The sequence below is a fragment of the Urocitellus parryii genome, chromosome X (assembly GCF_045843805.1).
Source record: "Urocitellus parryii isolate mUroPar1 chromosome X, mUroPar1.hap1, whole genome shotgun sequence".
Lineage (NCBI taxonomy): Eukaryota > Metazoa > Chordata > Mammalia > Rodentia > Sciuridae > Urocitellus > Urocitellus parryii.
Window position 1 is genome coordinate 79,924,068 of NC_135547.1, and position 12,337 is coordinate 79,936,404.

The 12,337-nt window shown below is 35.1% G+C and overlaps 1 pseudogene; it reads right to left on the bottom strand.

Annotated features, from left to right (window-relative positions):
* Nucleotides 1-11,100: 11,100 nt before the first annotated feature.
* LOC113194480 (proteasome subunit alpha type-1 pseudogene) lies at nt 11,101-11,889 on the bottom strand (annotated as a pseudogene).
* Nucleotides 11,890-12,337: the final 448 nt, after the last annotated feature.

Below are 12,337 nucleotides of genomic sequence, written 5' to 3' on the forward strand. Positions count from 1 at the left end.
TGTAAATCCATAGGCTTTCTGTAGTTTTCCACTCTCAGCTTGTATATTTTTGAAAAGACCTGTCTTTGATTTCAAATATTTTTTCTTTTGTTTTGATTCTGCTGTTGATGGTTTTATAATGAATAGATATTGAATTTTGGGGAATATCTTTTCTTCATCTATTGAAATGATCATTTTTTATTCTTTGTTGTATCATTGTCATATATCACATTCACTAATTTTTGTATGTTGCATCTTCCTTACACCCTAAGGATAAATCATGGTTTATGATTCTTTTAATGTGCTGTTGAATTCAGTTTGTTAACATTTTCTTGAGGACTTTCACATTGACATTAATTGGAGATATTGGCCTGCTGTGGGTTTTTTTTTTTTTTTTTTGTGGTGTCTGTCTGGATTTAGTATCAGAGTGATACTGGCCTCATAATATGAGTTTGCAAGTGTTCCTTTCTTTTATTTTTTAGCAGTTATGGATTGTCATTAATTCTTCTTTAAAATATATGATGGAATTCAACTGTGAAAGCATCTGATGATGTTGGGCTTGGTCTGTTGGGAGGTTTTTGATGACCGATTCAATCTCCTTAAGTGTTTCTCCTTTGATTGGCCTTTCCAATCTCCTTATTTGTCATTGGTCTGTTAGGGATTTCTTTTTCTTCTTAATCTTTGTAGGTTGTTTATTTCCAAGTATTTATCATTTCTTATAGACTGTAGAATTTGTTGGTGTATAGTTCATAATAATCTCTTCTGAAGCTTGCATTTCTGTGCCATCATTTGTATTGTCTACTCTTTCATTTCAGGTTTTACTTATTTGAGTCTTCTTTCATCATAGTCTAGCTAAGGATTTGTTGATTTTGTTTATTCTTTAAAAACCCCTCAGAATTGTAATTTTTTCTATTTTTTATTTCACTTATTTCTCTTCAAATCTTTATTGTAGTCTTCTTTTGATAAGATTGGTTGTCGTTTGTTCTTCTTAGATCGTGGTTTGTTTGTGAGATATAAAATTAGGTTGTTTATTAGAGATCTTTCTTTTCTGACATGTTTATCACTATGAATTTCCTTCTTAGTATTGCTTATGTTACATCCCATAAGTTTTAGTATGCTGTGTTTTTATTTGCATTAAGATACCTTTGAATTTCACTTATGATTTCTTTTTTGTTCTGTTCAAGTATGTATTTTCAATTTTCACCTGTTTGTGAAGTGTCCCATTTTTCTTTTTATTGATTTCTAGTTTTATTCAATTTTAGTTAGAAAAGTTACTTGCTGTTATTTCAATTTGTTTAAAGTTTTTTCATGACCTAGCATGCATTCTCTTCTGGGGAATGTTCCATGTGTGTTTGAGAAAATGTTCTTATGTGGAAACTGTACATAAATCTGTTAGATTCATTTGGTCTAGAGTATTGTTAAGATCTTCTGTCTTGCATAGAAAAATGCGTGTCAGGCTATAAACCAAAATGTTAATGTGATTTCTGAGTGGTGATGTTATGAGATATTTTCATTTTCTTCTTATTGCTTAACTATATTTCTTGAATTTTCTATAATGAACATCCATTACTTTTGTCATAAAAACACTGAAAAGAAAAAAAGATTAAGAAACTTGTATTAGTATATAATTATATATAATAATAAAAGATATCCCTAGGCTGTGACTAAAAAAAAAAAAAAAGTGCATCTGCTATCTTCTTACTGGTTTTCTGTGTTGATGATCGACCCTTTATTGAAAATGGGGTGTTCCAGTAAACTACTATTATTTTACTGATGACTCTTTTTCCCTTTAGATCTGTCAGTTTGTTTTATATATTTAAGTGCACTCATGTTGGGTGCATATATACTTAGAATTATCTTATTGAATGGAGCCTTTTATTATTATGTAAGCATGATTTTTTTATTCACTCGTGATAGTTTTTTTTTTACTAAAAATTTCTGTTTTGTGGTTCTATTGTTCCTGTTTTTCTCTCATTGTGATTTGATGACTTTTTAGTGATATACTTTGATTCTTCTTTTTCCTTTTTGCATCTTCTACAGATGTTTTTCTTTGTGGTTCCATGGGGCTTACTTAAAACTTTTTTTTTTTTTTTTTTTGGTGGTGCTAGGGATTGAACCCAGGGCCTTGTGTGTGCAAGGCAAGCACTCTACCAACTGAGCTATATCCCCAGCCCCCTAAAACTTTTTATACTTATTTATACAGGTCTATTTTAAGCTGATAACAATTTAACATTTATTGCATATAAAACTCTATACTTTTACTTCTCCCTCCAACACTTTATATTACTGATGTCAGATTTATTATTTTTTGTATTGTGTATTCATTAACAAAATTTTGTCATTATAGTTATTCTTAATAGATTTTATACTGTTATGGTTTAAGTCTGAAATGTCTCCCAAAAGCTCATGTATTGAAGGTTTGGTTCCCAAGGTTCCCAAGGTAGCAGTCTTCAGAGGTTAGGCTTTTGAGAGGTGATTGGATCATGAGGGTTCTTAATTCATCAATTGATTAATCTATTGATGGAAGCAGGCCTTAACAAGTGATGGGAACTTTAAGATGTGTGGCCTAATTGAAAGAAGTTTTGGTCATTGGGAGCATGGCCTTAAAGGGTGTATTTTGTCCTCACCCATTCTTCTTTCGCACTCTCTCTGATTCTTGGCTGCCATGATGTGAGCATCTTTGCTCAGCTACACCCTCTCCACCATGATGTTCTGCCTCACTACAGGCACAGAAACAACAAAGCCAAATGACCATAGACTGAAACCTCTAATCCATGTTCCCAAACAAATCTTTTCTTCCTTTAAGTTGTTTTACTCAGGTATTTTGTCCCAACAACAGAAAGTCAATTAAAACATATAATTAAAAGTGATTTATGTATTATAGTTATTGCACTGGACTTTATTTGGCTATATATTTACTTTTAGCAGTAAGAATTACACTTTAATGTGCTTTCTTATTGCTATTTAATGCTCTTTCATTTCCACTTTAAGAAGTCTAATAATGTAAGACATGTAAGACATGTAAGACATGTCTAATAATGGCAAACTCCTAGACATCTAATGATGGCAATCTTCTAGACAGCTTTTGTTTGTCTAGAAAAAGTCTTTATCTAGCCTTCATTTTTTAAAGGACAGTTTTGCCAGATATAGTATTCTTGATTGGCATTTTTTCTTTCAGCATTTTTGTATATCATCTTTCTCTTTCTGTCCTGAAGATTTCTGCTGATAAATTTAAAGAAGTTCCTTTGTATGTACTGAGTTGCTTTTTTCTTGTTTTAAAAATTCCTTTTGGCTTTGACATTTGACAAAATTACATTTTTTTCTCAATGTAAACCTCCTTAGGTTCAACCTACTTAGGTTTTGGGGGTACTTCATGAATCTGGATGTATCTCTCCAAATTTGAGTTTTCAGTCATTATTTCTTTGAAATATTTTCTACCACTTTATCTTACTCTTTTACTTCTGAGAATTTCTTCACCTGTATATGTTTGTTTCCTGTGTATATTTTTTGATAAGCTTTGTTATACTTTTTCATTCTTTTTACTTTTTGTTCCTCTGACTGGATAATTTCTACTGACCTGTCTTCAAGTTCACTGATTTTTTTCCTTTGGCTTGATCAAGTTGCTACTGAAGCTCTTTATCACATCAATTAAATCATTATGTTATTCAGTCCATCATATCTATATGGCTCTTTTTATAGTTCTCTTTATTAAATTTCTCTCTTTTTTACCATGTTTTGTTTTCCTGATATATTTATCTGTGTTCCTTTGTAGCTAACTGAGCTTTTAAAGGCGATTGCTTTGAATTATTTGTCAGGTAATTTATTAATATCCATTTCTTTAGGATTGGCTGCTGGAGCTTTATTTTCTTCATTTGTGTTAAGGTCTTGGTGATTTTCCCCTCCAAACTCTTGTAGAAACCTAATCCCCAAAGTTACATGATAATGGCACTTGGAGGTGGGGCCTTTGGGAGGTAGTTAATATTCCATGAGATCATACAGGTTGGACCTTCAAAGTTGCATTAGTGACTTTACAGGAAGAGGAAGAGATACCCAAGTTAGCATGCTTGCTCTGTCTCACCATGTGATACTCCGCACCTCCTTTGGACCTTGCAAAGAACTCCTACCAGCAAGAAGGACGTCCCCAGATGTGGCCACTTGATCTTGGACCTCTAGATCCATGTGCTGAGTAAGTTATATTCTTTATAAATTTCTTAATCTGAATTGTAATGCAAAAAACCCAACAAAGTACATGTAAAAATAATAGTAATAATAATAATAATAAATCCCATTAAAGTAAAAAAAACAAAAAAATACTTAATCTGTGATATTTAGTTATAGCAACAGAAAATGAACTAAGACCAAAATTAGAACTGAGAAGTGGGACTGTTGCTAATAAAGAATACCTAGAAATGTGGAGTCAGATTTAGAAGTAATAAGAAAAGGATGGAAACATTTGGAGGTGTGGGCTAGAAAAAAAAATCCTTTATTATATGAATGGAGCATTTGGAATTATTTTTATGAGGGCTCATAAGAAGACAAGAGTATAGAAGTTCTGGAATTCCTTAGAGATTACATAAAATGTTGTGATTAGGATGCTGATAGAAATATTAACAGTAAAGACCATTGAGTTGAGGTCTCAGATGGAACTGAATTACAAGGTATTGGAGACTAGAGAGAAGATCATCTTTGAAGTAAACTAGCAAATAACTTGACTGAATTGTATTCATTCCCAAGGGCTTAATGGAATGAAGAACTTAAGAGCAATGAATTATGCTATCTGGCATAAGAAATATCTGTAAGAAACATAACAGCAAAGCATCCCAATGACTGAATGGCTACTTTTTAAAAATATTTTTTAATTGTATTTGGACACAATACTTTTATTTTATTTATTTATTTTTAGGTGGTGTTGAGGATCGAACCCAGGGCCTCACACATGCTAGGGGAGCGCTCTACTGCAGAGCCCCAATCCCAGCACCACTGAATGGCTACTTTTAACTGCTTTCATTAAGCTACAAGAGGGGAAAATGACTTAAAGATAGAATTCATAATCAAAAAAGAAGTAAAATAGAGAGGGAAAGACCCTTAGCCTGTTCATATGGTAGAAAATGAAATAACAGGAGCTAGGATTGTGGCTCAGCAGTAGAGCGCTGGCCTACCACGGGCGGGACCCGGGTTCGATCCTCAGCACCACGTTAAAAAAAAAAGATGTTGTGTTCACCGAAAACTAAAAATAAATATTAAAAATTCTCTCTCTCTCTCTCTCTCTCTCTCTCTCTCTCTCTCTCTCATAAAAGAAAATAACATTTTCATCTGGGGAAACCAAGAGTATGACTTAGCAACTGTCTGATAATGAGATTAGTACTCATCAAAGGGATCATCAAGGCAACAGGATAAAGACCTCAAAGGCATTTAAGAGATCTTTAAGGATGCCCCTTCCATCATAGGTATGGAGTTCTAGGAAGGCAGAATGGTTTAGGCAACAGACCTAGGGTCCCCTCCAAGGACTCACTATCTAAAGCTGTCTCCAGACTCTGTTCAGTACATTATGCTGCAATACTCTTTGTGCATATCAGCTCTAGAGACCCCAGGGTGGCTTGACCCTTCACTTGGAGGATAAAGCCTTAAACATTGATGGTATTCCTTGTGTTACTAGTCCTCTAAGGAAGTAGAATGCAAGAGCTATGGAGGCATGGAGGTCTCTACTTAGGTTTCAAAGGATATCCAGGATAAGATGGCCAAAGCAGACACTTATGGAAGGAATAAAGCCACTGAAATGCCTAGTGGAGCTTCAGGGGCAGGATTTTGATGAGACCCCAGAACTTCAAAGCTGCCAGCATGCAACACAAGCCTGGAAGAGCTGCAGACACAGGACTCCAACTTGTGAGAATTTAAATGTGGGATGAGCTCACAAAGCTATAGGAGTTGGGCTGCCTAAGGCACTGGGGGTCCAATCTTCATACCTTGTATATAGGAAATAGGACATGGAGTTCAGGAAGGTTTTTATGAAGACTTAAAACTTAATGTGATTTTCCCTGTTGGGGTTTGGTCTGACTTGAGGCCTGCTACTTCTTTATTTTTACCCAGTTCTCCTTTCTGGAATAAGAATGTCTGTCCTATGTATTTTGGAAGTAGATAATTCTTTCATTTCACAGGTTCATGGCTAGATTAAATTTGCTTCAGGTATGTTTTGAGTCTCAGCTATATTCGATTCAGATGAGACTTTGGACTTTTGAGTTGGTACTGGAATGAAATATAACACTGGGACTACAGGGATGGAATAACTGTGTTTTATATATTAGGACATGAACTGAGGTGAGGAGGTAGGATGTTATGATCTGAATATTTATCCCTTTCAAAACTCATATTGAAACTTTATCCCCAAAGTTATATACTAATGGCACTTAGAGATAGGGCCTTTGGGAAGCAATTAGAATTAAATGGGGTTGTGAGGGTGGGACTCATGATTGTATGAGTGTCTTTACAAGAACAGGAAGAGATTCAAGTTAGCAAGATTGTTCTGTTTCAACATGTGATACTCTGCACCACCTCAGAAATCTGTATAGAGCCCCCATCAGCAAGAAGGACTTTACCAGATATAACCCTTGACCTTGAACTTGCTGAATCATGAGCTGAATCAATCTTTATTCTTTTTTTGTTTCAGATTGTTATTTTATTTAATATTTTATGTGTTATTTTTTTGTTTCTATTAATGTGTTACAGTTGTATATAATATTGGGATTAATTTTTCCTAATCATACATGCATGGAATATAATTTTATAAATTACTCAGTTTGTGGTATTCAATTATGGCAACAGGCAACAGACTAAGAAAGTTTGTTTCATGTTTCCCTGCTTCTCAGTGATCTTCATAGGTTTATGTTGGTGTCTATGTGCTTGAAGAAGTAGTTCCATCTTCTAGTCTTTAGGGACCATCTTTGATAACATAAAAGTCTTTTATCATTCAGTCTAACGGGAGATTATATTGTTATTATTTTTGGCTAAGTGGTTGTGCAGGCCTGTTGCCACAATCCATGTGCAGATGGTTGTGTCTTATGCCAGAACGTGTGGACAGAGTGTGCCTTGATTTTGGGAACCTGAGGTAAGCCTGCTAATCAATCACTGGGGGCCACAACCTGAATGTTGAGATGCACAAGCTTCTTATTGAGAGCCCCTGATCCTTTTCTTTGTTCTTAGCTACCCCCAGGTAATCTTGCCATGTTGGTTCTTTGAGTGTTCTGGATTAGTTATGACAGAATTGGGCCAAGAGGGTAGTGCCCTGAAAGGTGAGGGAAGTCAGAAATTCACTTGGTTCTCTTTCCATTGTGGAAGAAAGAACAAGCGGTGAAGTCTTAGGTGAAAGGGAGTACAGGTAAGTGAAATGGTTTCTCTTGGTTTTCAATGTATCTTTTCTTGTTTCTGGGCTCTATCAGGAAACCATAATCTTTCATCACTTGGAGCTCTAATAAAAGTATTTTTGTCTATTGATTGAATCAGCATTTTGTAAAGGAAGAAGAAATGGCAATTCCTATTCTGCCACATTACTGATATCACTCACCTTGTACATCCTTACTTTGTTCTTTATTGACTTCCTTTGGATTAATCATTATTTTTATCATTCTAGTTTTATCTCTAGTAATTTTTCAGTTTTGCAGTATTTTACTATTGATTTAATGATTGCTCAAGAGATTCTAATAAGCCTCATTGATTTTTTACAACTTTCCAGAAAATGCTAGAATTTTAGAATACTTTTACTCCAATTATTCCCATTTCATTTTGTGTTGTAATCATCATTTACCTTTCACCATTAATTGTGCTGTTTGATAAAATAATATTCTTTGGGGGATTTTTGCTTTGTTTTTTATTGTTTTGTGTAAATTCTTCATGAGATTAGGGATATACATTTAATTCTTATTTTCTAAAAGGACTTTTAAAACTTTATAAATGACTGAGTCTTAATACCTCAAATACCATTTTTCTTCCTTATGGTAAGTATATAATTTTCTTCTTACATAAATTCTATTGCACGATTATTTTTATTGCTTTATTGATGTGAAGCCAAACATGAATTCTATAGTAAAATGAATTTGGGCATACTATTTTAGCCTTTTTAAATTACTGCTTTCACATGGTAAACTTGGTTTAATGTTTTCATATCTGTGTTCATGTTTCAGATTGCTCTGTAACTTTTTTTAAATTTTCCCATTGATGTATTTTAATATCAGGGTCAAATGATAGCTGTATAAAATGACTTGAGGAGTGAACATTCTTTCTCTTTACTTCAGAGAACAGTTTGTAAGTATAACATCCTCTTCCTTTATATGTATGGAAGAATGTGTTCATGAAGCCAATTGGATCTGTAGTTTTCCTTCTGGATATGTTTTAAAAATATAGATTCAATTTATAAAAAATAATTTAGAACCCTTCATATTTTCATATAAATTTTATGGCAATTTTATTTTTAAAGAGTTTGTTCATCTAAAATTTCAATTTGTGGGCTGAGGTTGTGGCTCCAGAGGTACAGCACTCACTTAGCATGAGTGAGGCTCTGGGTTTGATCCTCAGCACCACATAAAGTAAAATGAAGACATTATGTCCACCTCCACCATGCGGCCAGTGCAATGGTTTCATTAATGAGGTTCTTGGCATAAAAGTTAGCTAGAAGAGATCGAAATAAAACACACAGACTCAGTTACCTTATTTCTATTGCCAGGTCTGAGATGGCTCCCCTCTCTGGTTCCCACCTCTAACCGCCCGGCAGGGCAGCAAGGATTACTCAGGGCTAGCAGGAGAGAGAGAGAGAGAGTGAACACGCCTGGGAGTAGCTTTTCATTGGGGAACAAGAGATTCAGGGGAGAATTCCATCCAATGAAGGTTGAGGGGGGACCGCACTCCAAGGTCAGGGTCAGTGATTGGGCCCCTGGGGTCAGTGGTCAGACACACCCCCACACGGACGGGTTCTCTCATCAGGAGAGGGTCGGGAAACTCCGACACAGCCAGAGCGCCTCAGGCCCTAACCGGGAGTCGCCCAGTCACGTGTCAGGATGGCTCCCCACATCCACCTATAACTAAAAATATAAATATTTAAAAAAAAATAAAATTTCAATTTGTTGGCATAAAGTTTTTCATAATGCTCTCTTATCTTTTGAGGTCCTGAAATCAAATTCATAAAGTTTCAGATATTATTTATGTGCATGTATTTATATTTTTATGTATCACCAGAATTTATTTGTAGTATTAAGATTTTCAAGGCTAGGGTTTTGGCTCAGAGGGAGAGTGCTCGCCTAGCATGTGTGAGGCTCTGGGTTCGATCCTCAGCATCATATAAAAGTAAAATAAAGATATTATGTCCACCTATAGCTAAAAAATAAATATAAAAAACAGATTTTCAAAGATCACACTTTCAATTTTGTTGACATTTTCTATTGGCTTACTTCTCTGATACTTCACTGATTTTTGTGCTTTCCTTTATTGTTTTCTTTCTTTAACTTGCTATTGTTTTTAAAAATTTTATTTTTTACTAACATGTATTAATTATACATGTTAATGGATTTTAGAGTAATATCTAATGCATGCATACAGCATACATTGATCAAATCCATCTTCCTCTTATCCACCCTTCCCTCCTTCCCATCCTCTGGTAATCACTTTTCTACATTCATGTCAACTTTTTTTTTTAACTTTCACATATGAGAGAGAACATGCAATACTTATTTTTCTGTGCTTGGTTTATACTGCTTAAAATGATGTCCTCTATTTCTATCCATTTTGCTGCAAATGACAGAATCTCATTCCTCTTTATGAATGAACAATATTCCATTGTATATGTATACTACATCCATTATCTTCATCCATTCATCCATTAATGGGAACCTATGTTGACTTGCCATCTTAGCTACTGTGAGTAGTGCATCAATAAATGTGAGAATCTAGGTATCTGTTTGCTATGCTGATTTTCTTTCCCTTATATAGGTACCCAGAAGGGGGATAGCTTAATCATATGGTATTTCTATTTTGAGGGTTTTTTTGTTCTAATTAGTTATACATGACAGCAGAATGCATTTTGATTCATTGTACACAAATGTAGCACAACTTTTCATTTCTCTGGTTATACACGATGTAGAGGTACACCACATGTGCAGTCATACATGTACCTTAGGTAATGATGTTCATCTCATTCCACCATCTTTCCTACCCTGATGCCCCCTCTCCTTCCCTGCACCCTTTGCCTAATCAAATTCCTCTGTTCTCCCCGTGACTCATCCCCATCTATTTTGATTTTTTTGTGGAACCTCTTGCTGTACTGTCCTCTGTAATGGTTGTATTAATTCACATTCCCACTAATAATGTATGAGAGATTTTTCCTTCACATCCTTGACAGCATTTGTTATTGTGTTTTTTTTTTTAATAATAGCTGTTCTAATTGGAGTGAGATAATAACTCATTGTACTTTGGATTTGTATTCTTTGATGGTCAATGATATATTTAATATTTTTTCATACTCATTGGTCATTTGTAATTATTCTTTTGAGAAATGTCTATTATATCATTTGCTTATTATTATTATTATTATTATTATTTTGAGGATTAAACCCAGGGTTTCGTTACCTTTGATCTACATTCCAGATCCTGTTTACTTTTTGAGATACGGTCTCCATAAATTGCTGAGGCTGGCTTCAAACTTGCAATCCTCCTACTACAGCTCACTGAGCTGTTGGGATTACAGACATGTGCCACCATGCCTGGCTGAAATCTTTCTCTCTCTCTCTCTCTCTCTCTCTCTCTCTCTCTCTCTCTCTCTCGTAGGTGTTTATTACTGTAAACTCTCCTCTTAGCTTTTGCAGTACCCTATAAATTTTGTCATGTTTTGTTTCCATTTGTTTCAAGACATTTTTATCCTCCCAACTCTGCTTTTTTGGTATTGGGGATTGAACCCAGGTCCTTGTGTATAAGCACTCTACCACTGAGCTACATCCTCAGCCCATTTCATTTTATTTTGAGATAAGATTCACTAAATTGTCCAGGCTGGCCCTGAACTTTTGAACTTCTTGTCTCAGCTTCCTGAGTACCAAGGTTAATGTCCCTTTTTTAGTGCTTCAATGACAATCCAGTATCATGTTTTTAAGTCTCCATGAGTTTATGCAGATCTTGAAGTTCATCAGCCTTTTCTGCAATTTCATCAACAGTTTGTTCAGGCTGTGCCCTTCTCTGTGGTCTTTCTTCAATACATTCTAGGAATAGAGACCCATCAGCATTATTATAGATTGTAAATTCCAAGTCTTTATCCACATTGGAAATATTCTTTTCAGTTAGTTACTGCTCTGGAGGAAGTGTCTCCATTCCAGTGATCATGTTTAGCTAGTTCATTTAAATCGTACTCCATAAACTTAGACATATGTCTCTCCAAGTAAGTATGAGCTGATTGAGAATAGCCTCCAATGGACATAGCTCTGCAGTCCAAATAGTTAGCAGATGGACAGGTTTAGAAAGTGTGAGGGCATCATCATATCAGCAATAAGCAATAAGCAGCCCAACACAACAGGGTATCCAGCTATGGTTGGTACATGGGTCTTGCTTTTAATTTGAGATACAAGGTAAGACACAAGAAGTGTTCTGTCAATTACAAATCTGGAATCCAAACACTTCTTGTACATGAATTATGGAACAGTCTAGCATCAACAATAAGCCCCACAATTGAGATACCAATATGTGTCAACATGGAAAATTTTTTTTCAGCAAGCTACAAGCTCTGACTGTGCCCTCTCCAATGCAACCAACACTGCATGGGTATTTTTTCAGACCAACTGTGGCCAAACCTTGTTTAACAGCTTCCATTGCATATTCAATTTGATGAATCCTGACCTGAGGGCTCCAAACAGTGATCTCATTGTCATATTGTTCATGAAACATAGCTACAGCCTGGACCTAGCTGAAAGCCTCCTGAACAATTTACAAATGAAGGAGTGTGGCTCCTAAGGAACCTCTCCAAGACTGACCTCCTTGTCTGTTTTTTTTTTAATATTTACTTTTTTAGTTGGACACAATATCATCTTTATTTTATTTATTTATTTTTATGTGGTGCTGAGGATTGAACCCAGGACCTCGCACGTGCTAGGCAAGCACTCTACCACTGAGCCACAACCCCAGCCCTCCTTTCCTGTTTTTAATAGAAATATTTGTGGCTTTTTTCCTACTGTATTATGAGTTCTTTATATTGTTGGAATATCAATCCCTTCTCAGGTGTATGGTTTTCAAATATTTTCTCACATTATTTAGATTACTTTTTCATTTTGTATATTGCTTCTTTTGCTATTCAAAAGCTTTTTGGAATAGTGTTGATCGCTTTACTTACCTATAC